We start from the raw sequence: 15,947 nt of genomic DNA, 5'->3' as shown, positions 1-15,947 counted from the left end.
TAGTGCGATAATTAGCACATTAATACATTTATATGTCGAAAATTTAAAGGGCCATATGAAATGAAATGAAATGAAAATATTTATTTTCAGGCAACTATTGGCCCATAGATAAATACCTTAAAACTAGCATACTTACATATTATTACAAAATATATCTTAAAACTAAAAACACACAATTATGGCTGCGATGCAGTTCGCAACCGCGCAGTGTTAGGGAGCCGGCCGCGGAACCGCCGGAACTTGACACCCTTCGGCCAAAACTCCTCCTTGGTGAAGGTCTTGGTCTTGGCTTGGTGGACTGTAAAACATTGTACTTACGATACATGTGCGAATACGTAATTCGCAACTCGTGTCAATTTAAAACACTCCCTTCAGTCGTGTTTTAATATATCGTTGCGATTTTACTATTGCACTTATATCTAGTGATCCAAAAGACTAAGCCTTTGGAGCTCTATTTTTTTAGGGCTCGCCTCATCTCTTGACGCCTAAAAGGCTAAAAGCCTATTTAGCTCTTTAGCCCCCGAGCCTAGTTCTATTTAAGAGCCTAGACTCTTGGGGCTAATAACCTTATTAAGCCCCTAAAAAAAGCCTATTTAGCTCTTTAGCCCCAAGCCTTAATAAGTTTATTAGCCCCAAGAGTCTAGGATCTTAAATAGAACTAGGCTCGGGGGCTAAAGAGCTAAATAGGCTTTAGCCTTTTAGGCGTCAAGAAATGAGGCGAACCCTAAAAAACGAGCTAAAAGGCTCGAGTCCTTTGGATCACTACTTAATTATATCGTAATGTACTATTATATGACAGAATAGATAGGTATACAACTAAATTTACTTTAGGGTTAAATACATCCACGCAGTCCAGAATAAAGCCAGCAAATTACAGCTAATAACAGTCACACTGCAGTACAGTAAATTTAATAGTAGATGAGGTCCAAATTACAGCGCTGTGCTAATGTAGGTGCTGTCAAAATTAGGCCTCTACTCGAGCTACGTAAGGTTAGCCTTCGTGTTACATTCGAATGTAAATTTTACGAGTTTCATTGTGTAAGGCCTAACGGCCTCCTAGCCTAGACGGTACTGACCCTGCCTAGTAGTAGGTCCGTGGTTCGAATCCTGGTAGGGGCATTTATTCGTGTGTTCATCACAAATATTTGTTCCTGAGTTATGGATGATTTCTATGTATATAAGTATGTGTATACTTATATGTGTTTATTATATATATCGTCGTCTAGTACCCACAAGCCTTATTGAGCTTACTGTGGGACTAGGTTGATCTGTGTAAAAATTGTCCTATAATAAAAAAAAAGTATGTAACTGTTGTAAAAGTTACAAACTAGAGGCTCTGTGAGCTACAGTCCTCGCGATAATATTAAATAATGTAAAAAAACATTAAGGTTAAGTCATTTTTTCACAGCGAAGTCACAATGGTGTCACCCTACTGTCGCTAGTCTTATACCAATTCAGGCAATTTTGAACATTTTCCAAAAAACGAAACTACAGAAAATATCCGTCTAACTTTCGAAACTGCTCCCAAAACTTCACTGAGAATATGTGACCTGCAGAGGAGAACGCCTGTGTCCGGAGACACACGAAAGCATTTTTGCCCGTTGAAACGGAGACCTTCGCTAACGCTCGGCCATTTGCACCCACGCAATCCATTAATAGGCTCCGCAATACGATATGCCCTGTCTCGGTTGAAATTAGTGACCTTCTTACCCAGATCAGGGATGTTGCGAATATTCGCATCCGCATCCGCGGAACATCCGCATTATTTTCAACATCCGCATCTGCATCCGCATGAAATCGATGCGGAGCTTATGCGGATGCGGATGTCGAACAAGTCGGTACAGGTACGTCTTAGCGGCGGCGTAAGTGCTAGGTAATTTCGTCATTACCTATAACGAAATCGTCTAGATCCAGAAAAGTCGGCCAAGTTACTGTTTATTAAATATAACGCACCTACGAGTATATTCTTGCTCAAATACTAACCGTTTCGTTTTTTTATAATAAAAATTACTAAAATTGTAATATTTGATGTTTTTTAAGTACCTAATCTCGACATCCGCTACTGCATCCGCATCCGCGGATGTGAGCCTTTAAATATCCGCATCCGCATCCGCGTCCGCGTATGTCAAAAAATCTGCATCCGCAACGTCCCTGACCCAGATCCTCAATGCCCATGTATTCCAAAAGTGGTCATAAGAAATTTTTATCTACAACTACATAAAAAAAACAACGGGTTGCACTCCGGGAGTGCCGGCAGAAGTGAAAACTCAATGACATTGCACAGCGCCGCTAAAGAAGTTTTCACTATGTATAATTGAGGTTAACGCCATCTAGCGTTATTTCGTCGCATTACTTGAAACCCCTAAGCACATCACTCGAGTTATATTAGTACCAGTTAGAGGGAAACTCACTAGATGGCATTTAAATCAGTAAAGAAAAACTCAATGACACGTGACGTCACGTCTTACGAATCTTACCTGTTGCGAGTTTAACATTTTTCCCCATCACAAAAAGTGCACAGCGCCGCTAAAGGAGTTTTCAAAAATACACCCAAGTATTGCATCAGCTCTTTAAAATTGGAATTAAATAAAGATATGAAAGGTTTTTAAAAATGTATTGAAATAACAATAGAAAAAAAACACAGTTGTAAAAAAGATCCAATTATCTCGTCTAATTAATCATATGATGACTTCCGTAATTATAAGGTAACCGTACTAGTGCTCGACATGCTAATGCCCAATAGATGACACCCTGATGTCACCTCTATTGACAATGATTTAAGTTTCAAGATTACATGTACTGGGACCGCGTCGAGTACTAGTACGTTTACCTTATGCATTGATATGAATATGGAAAATCTATGTTTAATGTCTTTTTAAATATCATCTAAAATATCAAACAAGCGTCATTTGCGGCATTAACAGCCAGTCTAAACATGGCTTTTAAATGGATACAGATTTTTACAGTTTGTACATTTTTAGTCTTTGCCTCAACGGCTAAGACTACTTTAAAAACGAAGGAAAAATCGGTAAGATAAATACATAGGTATACGAGTATGTAAATGGAAACAACTAACAAATATTTTACGGCCTCCTAGCCTAGTCGGTAATAGTGTCCTACCAAGCAGGAGATCCCGGGTTCTAATCCGGGCAAGGGCATTTATTTGTGTATTTATCACTAATATTAGTATGTACCTGAGTTTTGGATGTTTTCTATGTATATAAGTACCTTTTTTATCTACGTATTTAAAAGGAGCCTTTATCTATGAGATATGTCGGCTCCGTTGGGCCTCTACATTACATGAGTTTCAATAAGTATTGCTAGACATCAAAAAACCGGGCAAGTGCGAGTCGGACTCGCGCACGAAGGGTTCCGTACCATAATGCAAAAAAACAAAAAACAAAAAAAAGCAAAAAAAAACGGTCACCCATCCAAATACTGACCACTCCCGACGTTGCTTAACTTTGGTCAAAAATCACGTTTGTTGTATGGGAGCCCCATTTAAATCTTTATTTTATTCTGTTTTTAGTATTTGTTGTTATAGCGGCAACAGAAATACATCATCTGTGAAAATTTCAACTGTCTAGCTATCACGGTTCGTGAGATACAGCCTGGTGACAGACGGACGGACGGACGGACGGACGGACGGACGGACGGACGGACGCACGGACGGACGGACGGACGGACAGCGAAGTCTTAGTAATAGGATCCCGTTTTACCCTTTGGGTACGGAACCCTAAAAAATGGTACACGGATTTCGCAGGTTTAGACAGGGGTTCCACCAGTATCGACTGAAAACCCCCAACATCAGTTGCTGTATAGCCCCCAGCTTCAAATAATTGTGCCCTCTTGTCTCGAGTCCGAACACATTTCATTAGGAAGTGCTGTACATCCTCCACAGAGTCGCAGATATCGCAGTTAGGCGACTCTGCTTTCCTCATCAGATGAGCAAACTTATTTAATGGAATGTGACCGGACCGAAGCCTGTGAGCACGTACAATGTTCGCCCGGTTTATGTCAGCAACTTCCCACCAGGGTATCCGAGGAGGCTCACATTGAATGGTCTTGTACCAGATTCCTTTCTCTTGCGATCTTTCATCAAAGAACTCCTTCCAGCTACCATACATTTTACTTTTATACTTTGCGACTATTTCTGAGAAGTCTGGAGCGACATCAATCTCAGTTCCCTCAGAAGCAGTATATAAGTACCTAATATAAATATTAAGCATGTTCCAACCTCGTCTTCATCGCTTCTTCACAGTTGGGATTGGGATCAATACCTAATGATTACTTTTCCTAATAAAAAAAAACCGAGGGTTCCGTACTTTTTAACCGACTTCAATTTCATAGAAGGAGGAGGTTCTGTATTCGGTTGTGGCTGTTTTTTTTTTTTTTTTATGTATGTTCACCGATTACTCCGAGACCCGTGGGTCGATTTGAGTAATTATTTTTTTGTTCGAAAGAAGGTACTTCCAAGGTGGTCCCACATTAATCTGGTGCTGTTCTGATGATGGGATCCATGAGGAATTGAGGGAACTCCTCAATTTTTCAAAGCACATGTATGGTGATTTGGGTGTTTTCTTAAGCAACTCGAGCATTTTCTCTCGAAAAGCACCAATTTGATAAAGTGGACCTGATGATGATGATTGTTTTGATGATAATCATGACGATTTCTTAAAACGTAGGACGTTCAGCGATTACTCCGAGACCCGTGGTCCGATTTGAGCAATTTTTTTTTGTTCCAAAGAAGGTACTTCCAAGGTGGTCCCACATTAATCTGGTGCTGTTCTGATGATGGGATCCATGAAGAATTGAGGGAACTCCTCAATTGTTAAAGGCACATGTATGGTAATTTGGGTATTGTCTTAAGCAAATCAAGCATTCCCTCTTGAAAATCACTAATTTGATAGAGTGGACCTGATGATGATGATTGTTGATGATAATAATGATGATTTAATAAATGTAGATTACTCCGAAACCCGTGGTCCGATTTGAGTAATTCTTTTTTCATTTGAACGAAGTTACCTCTAAGGTGTTCCCATAACATTGTTGGTTCTAATCTGATGACGGAATTCATAAGGAAATGAGGGAACTCCTCAATTTTTAAAGGCACGAGTATGGCGACATCGTTGTTTTCTATAGTAACTTAAGCATTTCCCCCCGAAAATCACCAATTTGATGAAGTACAACTGTAGACCTACCAAGAGTTTGACACTACTACATATTCGCTAACGTCTTCGTAACTATCTCGTTCGCACTAATAGGATGCCAGCACGACGCATAGAAAGTAAGTTACGCACACGCTAGCTAGCTAAAAATAAAAACTTTTACAAAAAAAAAGAAAACCGACTTCAAAAAGGATGAAATAAAATATTATCCGTTTTTAAGTATATGCGTTACCAACTGATATGTTTGAAGTCGGTGCCACGACAAATAGTAACAATACCGGTCAAAAATAATCAGGTTTATGTCTATAATTCACATTACAACTTTACTAATATTATAATGGTGAAAGTAATTCTGTCTGTCTCTTTGTCACCTTTTCGGCTTAACAACTGCCATGTAAACTAGCGAAATTTCCCATGCAGGTAAAAAGTTAAAGCCCTGTTGTAGATGGTCCTTGGATTGTTTTATATTTTGAAATCAAGTTTTCTGGATAAGAGGCGGGAAATAACTCAGTCCCAATCCCACACCAGAGTACTATGGACAGTTCGAAAATTTGTAAAAATTGCTCTTTAAAAAACATATCGGCAATCGCATTGGTTTTATACTAGTACCGACAAACATGGTACGGACTGCGCCAAGGTGGCTTGACGGTGTGTTCTTAGGTATCTACAGAAAGTATGATCATTGCTGTCGTGTGGTGTAAGGTAGGTAATCCAACGTACATACACACATACATTCTTACACGTACATTCTTATCGAGTCACCCTAAAATCATGGTATGCTTCAAATTTGGCTTGGCACCGACTTCAAACATATCAGTTGGTAACGCATATACTTAAAAACGGATAATATTTTATTTCATCCGTTTTGAAGTCGGTTTTCTTTTTTTTTTTTGTAAAGGCTTGGCCACACACAGAGCGCGACGCAGCGCCGCGTCCGCGCCGCGTGATGCCGACGCGAAGCCTGGTCAAACAGGGCGCGCGCCGATCGCGCCGGCCTCACGCTCTCAACACGCCCTCAAGGCGCGCGTGAACGCGGCGCGGCCGCGCGGGAACGCGGCGCACCGCTCGCTGCCTACGTCCGATCCTACTGACGTGACCTTGCGCGACGCGGCGGGCCGCCGCGTTCGCTCGGCGCAGCGCTGCGCACGCGCCGCGCGGACGCAATGGGCCGCGCGGCGCGGGGCGCGACAGAAGCGGGGCGTGATACCGGCGGGACGCAGTCTGTTTGACGTCGGTAACCTGTTAGCATGTGCCGCGGTCGCGCGGCGTGGACGCGGCGCTGCGTCGCGCTCTGTATGTGGCCAAGCCTTAAAAGTTTTTATTAGTATTTCGACGCTTATCATGAACAGTGGCACAACTCAAAATGAAATGCTATTGCATTTAATATTCTATCTTTTACTGGTAAGATTTAAAATCGAATGGCAATTCATTTTGTTTTGTGTCACTATTCATGATAAGCAACGATTTGTTGTTATAGCGGCAACAGAGATACATCATCTGTGAAAATTTCAACTATCTAGCTATCACGGTTCATGAGATACAGCCTGGTGATAGACAGACGGACAGACCAGTCTTAGTAATAGGGTCCCGTTTTTAACCTTTGGGTACGGAACCCTAAAAATGTATGAAATGAACTAACGTTGAGTAGATTGTGTATGGTGAATCTCATCATACTGCCGACCGTGAGACGCCAGTAGCATCAGCAACACAGCTCCCACAAGCACGGACGGACAGACAGACGGACGGACAGTGGAGTCTTAGTAATAGGGTCCCGTTTTTACTCTTTGGGTACGGATCCCTAAAAATTAAATGGCAGGCTCATTAATAGTAAGTTAGTAGCAATTATCATCAAAATTAATATTTTTCAGGGTCCTTACATCACCGTACTTAATAGTATAGTGCCATGCGAGAAGCCTGTGGTGCCGTACGTGAAGGAGCCAAAAGTTTTCCTAGACTTTACCGTGAATAATAACATAGTTAAAGGAAATTTCACTTTCATTGGAACTAACAAGAATCTCCAGGTAAAAAAAAACAAACAAGAGACAAGCTTACAATTGACAATAATCGACATAAGGTAAAGTACTAATGCTCGACATGCTAATGCCCAATAGATGACACCCTGCTGTCACATCTATTGACAATGACTTAAGTTTCAAGATGACATGTACTGGGACCGCGTCGAGCACCAGTACGTTTACCTTAGTCCGACAATACAGTTTTTCATTAATATATACAAGAATTTCTAGTTTAAAGGTATAAGAATTTAATTTGTAAATAACTTTTTGTAGGATTGTCACTGATATAAAAATATTTCATTTTAATTATTTTATTTTACAGTTTACTCCAGCATTACGATTATAATAACTCGATTGTAAATCACTTAGATAACACTATCCTTTCAGCTCAGTCTCTAGAAATATTCCAGCCTGTATATGGGCATTTTCACTTAAAAGTGTGCAATTTACTTTTTTCGAAAACCCGTCAACTTTTGGGTTATTTCTACTCAGAATCACGATGCCTATCGATTTAAAAAGAAAAAAAAATGTGTCCCTAAAAAAATGAGTTTTGTAACGCATTTTCACATAGGTACATTTTGTACGGACCGTTACAAAACTGACACCCTAAATTTGTATGAAAAACTGGGGACACTTTTTTCTTTGTCTCATTCAATACAATAGTATGTACTCGTGATTCTGAGTCTAAATAACCCAAAAAATTATAGATTTTCGAAAAAAAGTAAATGGTACAGTCGACGTCAAAGATATGTTTACACTTTTTGCCTTATTACAAAGGAGTAAAGTGCAAAAGTGTAAACATATTTTTGACGTCGACTGTACCATTTTTTCTGAAACCCCCATATGTATGCTTATATTCAGGTTACCATGCAAGACATGTACTACATCGAGGACCAATGGCAGACAACCTTCATCGCTAAGAACATGAGCTGCCACAGCAAGTGGATCAACATGATGGTGGAGCTCGTCGGGGTGCACTATAATAAGAAAACTTGCGCGGTTCCTAAGGTAAGATGAGATAATTGTGGCTTTCCATCGGACTCCAGTCTTCTCAATCTTTTCGTATGGCGCTGAGACGTGGGCGTTGAAAGCTGCTGACCGCAAACGCATTAACGCCTTCGAGATGTGGTGCTGGAGAAAGATGCTCCGTATCCCCTGGAGAGCCTTTCTAGATACCTACTGCGAGAACTCAAAATCTCGTCGCGGCTGTCATCCGAATGTCTACGCAGAGTCCTTGAATACTTCGGACATATAGCAAGGAAAGACGGTGGCAACCTCGAAAAGCTTTTTGTGACCGGCAAAGTGGATGGGAAAAGGCCGGACGTGGACGCAGTCAAATACGTTGGTCTGACCAGATCCGCACCGCTCTTGACTCCACAGTTCACATGACTATCCACACCGCCAAGGACAGAAACAGATGGAGGAAGATCGTGAGAGAGAAAGTGATTCAAAAGGGAGGTCACGACCCTTAATATTGAGGAGTACGACGCAAGGAGGAGGAGGATCGGAGAAGGGTCCTTATGAACACGGAGGATAAGGACCCTTTAGGCATTGAACGTCACAATTAACGTCGCATGAACGTTTTGGATGCCAATATTATACGAATTTTACGTTTTTAGAGTCAATACAAATTACTCAATTTGTTGATAATAAGGAATATTTTCCTTTTTTGTATCCTCATACAAGCCACACTTTGATAATCCACAAGTAGTTATAAATGTATAGCTTTTAGCTAAAAATTAAGCAATCATACATATGTTTTATTTAATTTAATTTAATTTATTGTATTAGGTATTTATATATGTAATGTAAAATGTATGGATCTTGTTATCCGAAATAAATATATTAAATAAATAAATAAATAAATATGTAGTGCATAATTGTTTTCCATCGTACTTTCTCGGAAACGTTCGTATTTGTCATGCTAGTTCAGACAACGTCAGTATTTTTAACAAGCTTTTATTAGGTCGACCTGTATGTAACCATGTAACTAACTATGTAATGGAATCTAAGGTAACTAATTTAACCATCTTCCAAGGATCGTAGCGTCATGAAAATTGGCAGCTGTGTGTAGTTCTGATTACAATACAATAATATGGTACTGTCGAACTGATCTGACGATGGAGACAGGAGGTGGCCATAGGAACTTTGTGATGAAACAACGCAACCTAATTGTGTTAGGGGTTTTTAGGATTGTCTCGATGAGTATTAGTTGTCTGTCGTATGAAAAGTACAGTCAGCGATAAAAGCTAGTACCAAAAATGAAATTTTTGCCAAAAACTTATTTATAACGAGACTGATTGAAATAGCAAGACACGTTCGTACGTTTTCGTGGAGATACGATGGAAAATACCTAATTATGGACTATAACTGAGCACAACTGTACTTGTCAGTACTAACAAAAATGATCGCAGTTGGTCCTTAAATAAATGATAAGTAATTAATTAATTACAGGGTTCATACGTATTCGAGGTGGATTACAACAAACTTGATCACATCACCTGGATGCCTTCCCGGGAGTATGGGAGACTGCTGCGACGTCTGGAGGCCCACAACAAAGAGGGGACCATCGTGTGTTGCGAGTTCGATTCTGATATCAAACCGGCTGATTAATAAATAATAATTCTAATTCAAAATTATTTATTTCATGTGATTTACACTCATAGATATACAAAACAATAACAATACAAAAATTACACACACATAACACATACACATTAAAAAATTTACAAATAGATATAATAGTGGTAGCCAAACTATTAATTATTGCTACCACTGTATCACACTTGTAGGAGAATGTAATTATCAATTTTATTAACAAATCTTCCGTGGGACTCCGTTATACAATCGCCATCAGATATATCGGAGCGGCCGAGGTTTTCACAATATCTGAACACGCACTCTAACGCGTTGACAATAGTGACGTGTTCAGATATTTGTGAGCCTTGGCCGCTCCGATTTATTGGATGGCAACTGTACAGTCAGTGGCAGAAGTTGCTAAACGGGCGGGGTGTTCAAAATTACCTTGACACGCTCTTAGGGTCGGTTGCACCAAACCGTCTGTCACCGTTAAGGCGCGGTGTGTAGTAAAATGCACTTTTTTGTCACCATATTTACAGACTTTTACAAGGATTTCACGCATTATTTTCTAGTATGTATAACTTCAGTCCTTGAACTACGTTATTGCTTGTCAGAAACACGACGGCTCATTATTTTCTCGATAGAATCTTAAGTTGAAAACATGCCTAACACTGTCTTTATTTCCTTATGTTAGAAGTACTAGGACGAAAATGTATATGAAACTTACTTCAGTCGATAGCTTTTAAGTAAATCTTCATTATTGCTTGTCCTTTTATCGATACGTTAATTTTTTCATTCATCATTTGATGAATTCAACATTTTGCCTACTAAATTACACCCTACGCGGCAATACCTTGCGCCTATTCCTCACGCCAGTACGCCCGTGACCACTGTCAGCGTCGGACCTGAGCTAGTTTAGCGGACGTTACATAAAATGGGTAATCACCGTATAAATATGCAAATATGTTATACACACAATGTTTTTCAACATACTTACGAAGAAAAGCAAAATAATTCTTAAATACGGTGACATTTCAGACATTCGTCCGTCATATTGTCATTTTATAACAAGTTGGGCAGCAAAGGCACACACCCATCTAACCAATCCGGAATTCAGTCACGATTGATAAATTGTGTAAACATATTTTAAAAGGCTATAAAATTAATCAAATTGAATAATTTAGACTGGTCACATTTTTGTAAAAATCGATTTCTACTAGCAAAACATATTACTTTTTGGCAACCGGGTTTTTTAACCTAATTAGACCCCGCTGAATCCGAATTTGCCGGTTGCTTGATCGAATTCTTGACTGGAAGTGAGATATGTGATATTAAAGGTCCCTTTTTTTAGTTTTTCGTAAATAACTCGTAAACGGTGGCCAATATAAAAAAATTAACTAATAATCTACACAACATTTTCAATAAAAAAGATTCAGTACATTTTTAGCAGGGATCAATATTTAAAAAGATAATAAAGAGGGAAAGTTAATTATAATAAATTCTAAGGTTCCTTGGTTTTATTTTTTCGTTAATAATTTTAAAAGTATGACATATAGCAAAAACAAATCTTACACATAAATAATAAACATAAAATTTCCTACAAGAAACATGTAGAACACTTTTCGCTAGGATCAATATTTAAAAAGACAAAGCAGCCGGTCAGTTAATTACAATCAATTTTAAAGTTCCTTTTTAGTTTTTTGTAAATAACTCGTAAACGGTGTCCCATAGCAAAATAGGTTTTTATGAATAAATAATCTACATAAAATTTCCTGCAAAAAATATCTGAACACTTTTCTCTAGGATCAATATTTAAAACGATATTAAAGGAAGAAAGTTCATTACAATCAATTCACATGTCACTTTTTTTAGTTTTTAGGGTCCCGTACCTCAAAAGGAAAAAACGGAACCCTTATAGGATCACTCGTGCGACTGTCTGACTGTCTGTCCGTCTGTCACAGCCCATTTTCTTCAAAAGTACTGGACCAATTAAGTTGAAATTTGGTACACACATGTAAATTCGTGACCCAAAGACGGACATCTTACGTAAACAAATGAATTTTAAACATGGAGGCCACTTTTTAGCCAAGGGGGGTTAATTAACATTAAGAACCTATTTTGCTATGGGTCACCGTTTACGAGTCATTTACGAAAAACTTAAAATAGGGACCTGGAAATTGATTATAATTAACTTACCCCCTTTAATACCTCATTAAATATTGATCGTAGCGAAAAAGTGTACAAAACCTTTTTTGTGGACAATTTTATGTTCAATATTTATGTATAATATTTTTTGCAACGGGGGCACCGTTTACGAGTTATTTACGAAAAAAAAGCGACCTGTGAACTGATTGTGATTAACTTTATTCCTTTAATATCGTTTTAAATATTGATCCTAGAGAAAAGTGTTCAGATGTTTTATGGAGATTATTTATTCATAAAAACCTATTTTGCTATGAGACACCGTTTACGAGTTATTTACAAAAAACTAAAAAGGGACTTTAAAATTGATTATAATTGACTTACCGGATGCTTTATCTTTTTAAATATTGATCCTAGCGAAAAGTGTTCTATATGTTTCTTGTAGGAAATTTTATGTTTATTATTTGTGTGAAATTTGTTTTTGCTATGAGTCATACTTTTCAAATTATTAACGAAAAAATAAAAACAAGGAACCTTAGAATTTATTATAATTAACTTTCCCTCTTTATTGTCTTTTTAAATATTGATCCCTGCTAAAAATGTACTAAATCTTTTTTTATTGAAAATGTTGTGTCGATTATTAACGTTTAACAATTTTTTTTTTATATTGGCCACCGTTTACGAGTTATTTACGAAAAACAATAAAAAGGGACCTTCGAAAAGTGATTATAATTAACTTTCCCGCCTTAATATCTCTTTGAATATTGATCCTAGCGAAAAATTGTACGCAATCTTTCTTGTAGGCAATTTTATGCAGATTACTTATGTTTAAGAAAATTTTTGCTATGCGCCACCGTTTAAGAGTTATTTACGAAAAACTAAAAAAAGGGACCTTTAATATCAACTATCTCACTTCCATTCAAGAATTCGATCAAGCAACCGGCAATTTCGGATTCAGCGGGGTCTAAATAGGTTAAAAAACCCGGTTGCCAAAAAATAATATGTTTTGCCAGTCGAAATCGATTTTTACAACAACATGACCCGTCAAGTATACACTCATATTGTATATAATTAATAATTATTTAGGTACACTCACCAACCTCACCGTCTTACCTATCATTTTTAGGGTTCCCTACCCAAAGGGTAAAACGGAACCCTATTAGTAAGACTCGCGCTTGTCCGGTTTTTAATTTCATTAAGTACTCATCAAAATTCGAATTTACTAATAAATCTTATTCAATATTAATTGCCGAACTAAAAATCCCGGAACTGACAATTCAGAATACCGATGTCGTCAGAATAAGGACGTAGACGTGCTGCGCGGGAATGGTGCGGTGCGCCGCGCGGGGCGCCCGCCTGCCCGATCTACCACGCGTCTGCTTCACCCCCTTGAAAACGTAAAACTCGAGTATAAGAGCGCCTTAAAGTGTTCGCTAAATTTTATTGTAAGTATGGGAAGTTTCATAGATCTCTGCTGCGCAACGTTGATCAGTCTGTTAAATGTGGTTGGTGCAACTGGCCCTTATTCTCTTGACAATAAAGTCGCGTCAAGATCATTTTTAACACTTCGCCCGCTTAGTAATTTCTGCTGCTGACTGTACTAAGGAGATGTTGCCGAATCTCTGTAGGAAAAGTTCGGAGAAATTAAAATTTATCAAACAATCAAACAATGTCCAGGCATTAAGTATTAGCAAAAAGAATAGATAGTATAGAGGGGTCCTGTCATTGTAAATTTTGTAGTCACTGTATATTTACTGCCATCTATCGACACACGACTAAAACTCAAAATGAAAACGTATAAAGTTATCAAAAAATGTATATATATGGATAAATGATTTTATTATTTTTATATCATTTTGATGCATGGTCATTCACTGATATCTATGTGTTAAAATTGTTAAATATGAAACGGTGTCGTCACGCCATCTAGCCGAGGATAGGCTAAAGGTGTGTGCGCCATCTATTCGAGAATGACTTTTACTTGAATTCCGAGGCACGTTTTTTCCTTAGACTTTATTCGTCTTATACGAAGTTACGTATGTCTTTGGTATTAGATATATAGCCTATCTTATTATGTGAGATACCCATAATATTAAAAATAATAGTTTTTTGAAAATATCTCACACCCATAAATGAAAACCTACATTAAATTCTCTAGTAGCTCTGTGCGAGCGAGATGTACCTATAGAAAGTAAGTTACGCAGACGTCAGCGAATATGTCAGTGTCACACTCGGGGTAATGCTACAAGTGTTGTAACCTCATGCTCTGCGAAAACAATTCATAATGAAGAAGAAGAAGAAGAAATACATTTATTAAGCATCTGAGTATGGAATAACACACAATACAAATTACACAAACTAGATGCTATACAGGATCCCCACTCAGCATAATGCCACGGCAAGCCATGACGCTCATTTTCAGTGGGTACCTGACATAAAACTAAAACTAAACGAGTGACAACACACACATAAGACACAGATTACAAAATACATACAATAATGCGATATCTATTTAGTCTATGATTGAGCATTTTGAACAGTACAACGTTAAGTACTATTGATAAGATCAAAGCATGTACATACTTACACCTAATGTATTTTTAAACATTTATATAAAAACAATGTTCGTTGAATTCCGAAAATACAACACACTCGGTGAAATTGCGCTTATTGTACAGAATAAGAGCGTTTTCACATTGTCCGATCTGATATCGGATGTAGGATCCTACATCCGCGTAGTCAGGTCGCAGTCTTAGGCGGTCACGCACACTACAATAAACATTATGCCTACACATATGCACACAAACAAATGTTATCGGTCCGACAGCTGACTGGGGGCTCCGACATGGCAGAATTTATCGGAAGCACCTATACGATATCGGAAGTCGAAATGCGCCTATGACACAAACAGGTGCAGAAGAGTGCCATTGGCATTAAGTGCGCTTTTTTTGTGTGGTCTATTGTTTTTAGTAATAATGATTTATTAATAAATAAATACAGAGAAACACGTATTTCTTACATTTTACTTCCTTCCGACATCCGATGTCGGATCGGACAATGTGAAATCTTGGGACACATTTTTTCATGTGCGTGAATGTGCAAATGATTCTAAGTAAAATGAGCCCAAGAAGTCAATATTTAAAAGACATGAATGAGATGCATTTTTTTTTTTTGGAAAACGTTCATTTGTCTCCATAGTTATACTGGCGCAAACCTTATCGCTCCTCTACACAATGGGCCAGCGCCGGCCACTCCAAGGGACGCATTTATGCGTTAGAGGGAGCAAGTGACAAAATTGCTATCTCATTCTACCGCATGGCTGCGTCCCTTGGAGTGGCCGGCGCTGGCCCATCGTGTAGAGGAAGGAGCCTTTAAAGAGACTTCGGTAAGAAAATGATTTGTCTTTGACGTGTGTCATTTTCTATCTATATGTGTCGTCATTACAGATAAGATTGGATTTTGTAATATGTAGTGGGTGAAAAGTGCGACTGTGTACACGTTTCCCCCGCAAACAATGGCCGAATGATTTGTACGGTAAGATATCGCTTGGGCTGCTCCCTTCCGACATGTCGGAAGCCGGCGTTGCTCGAAGACTAAAATTATCTTCCACAGAAACACGAAATTTTATTGCAACGTCATTCTAAGCGGAAATGTTGAATAGAAAGACTTGAAAAGTATGAAACCATAACGAGGCAGCGCTCACGTTTCTGCACATGTTTTGTGTAAAATTTTTAGTCAAAACTTCTCGCATAATGTTGGTACGTGACGCTGTACACAGATGCTGAGAGTGAGGGAGGGCTTAAAAGTAGGGAATGCAGGCTGGTAAAAGTTGCATCGAAAATACCGAAAAAACGGTAATTTCCCGGTGTTTCTTCCTCAATTCAGAGTAAAGAATGGAACCGTAAATTTTCCCTAAGACTGAAGGTCAACCCTCAAAGGTCACTCCTATGAAGTTATAATGCTATATGTCAGGGAATTACACACGCCGATTTATAGCTCAAGGAAACCAGGACACACTGTACATTAGTTCAAGGAAATAAGC

The sequence above is a fragment of the Cydia splendana genome, chromosome 19, assembly GCF_910591565.1.
Source record: "Cydia splendana chromosome 19, ilCydSple1.2, whole genome shotgun sequence".
Lineage (NCBI taxonomy): Eukaryota > Metazoa > Arthropoda > Insecta > Lepidoptera > Tortricidae > Cydia > Cydia splendana.
Note: the sequence above shows the minus strand (reverse complement) of the source record.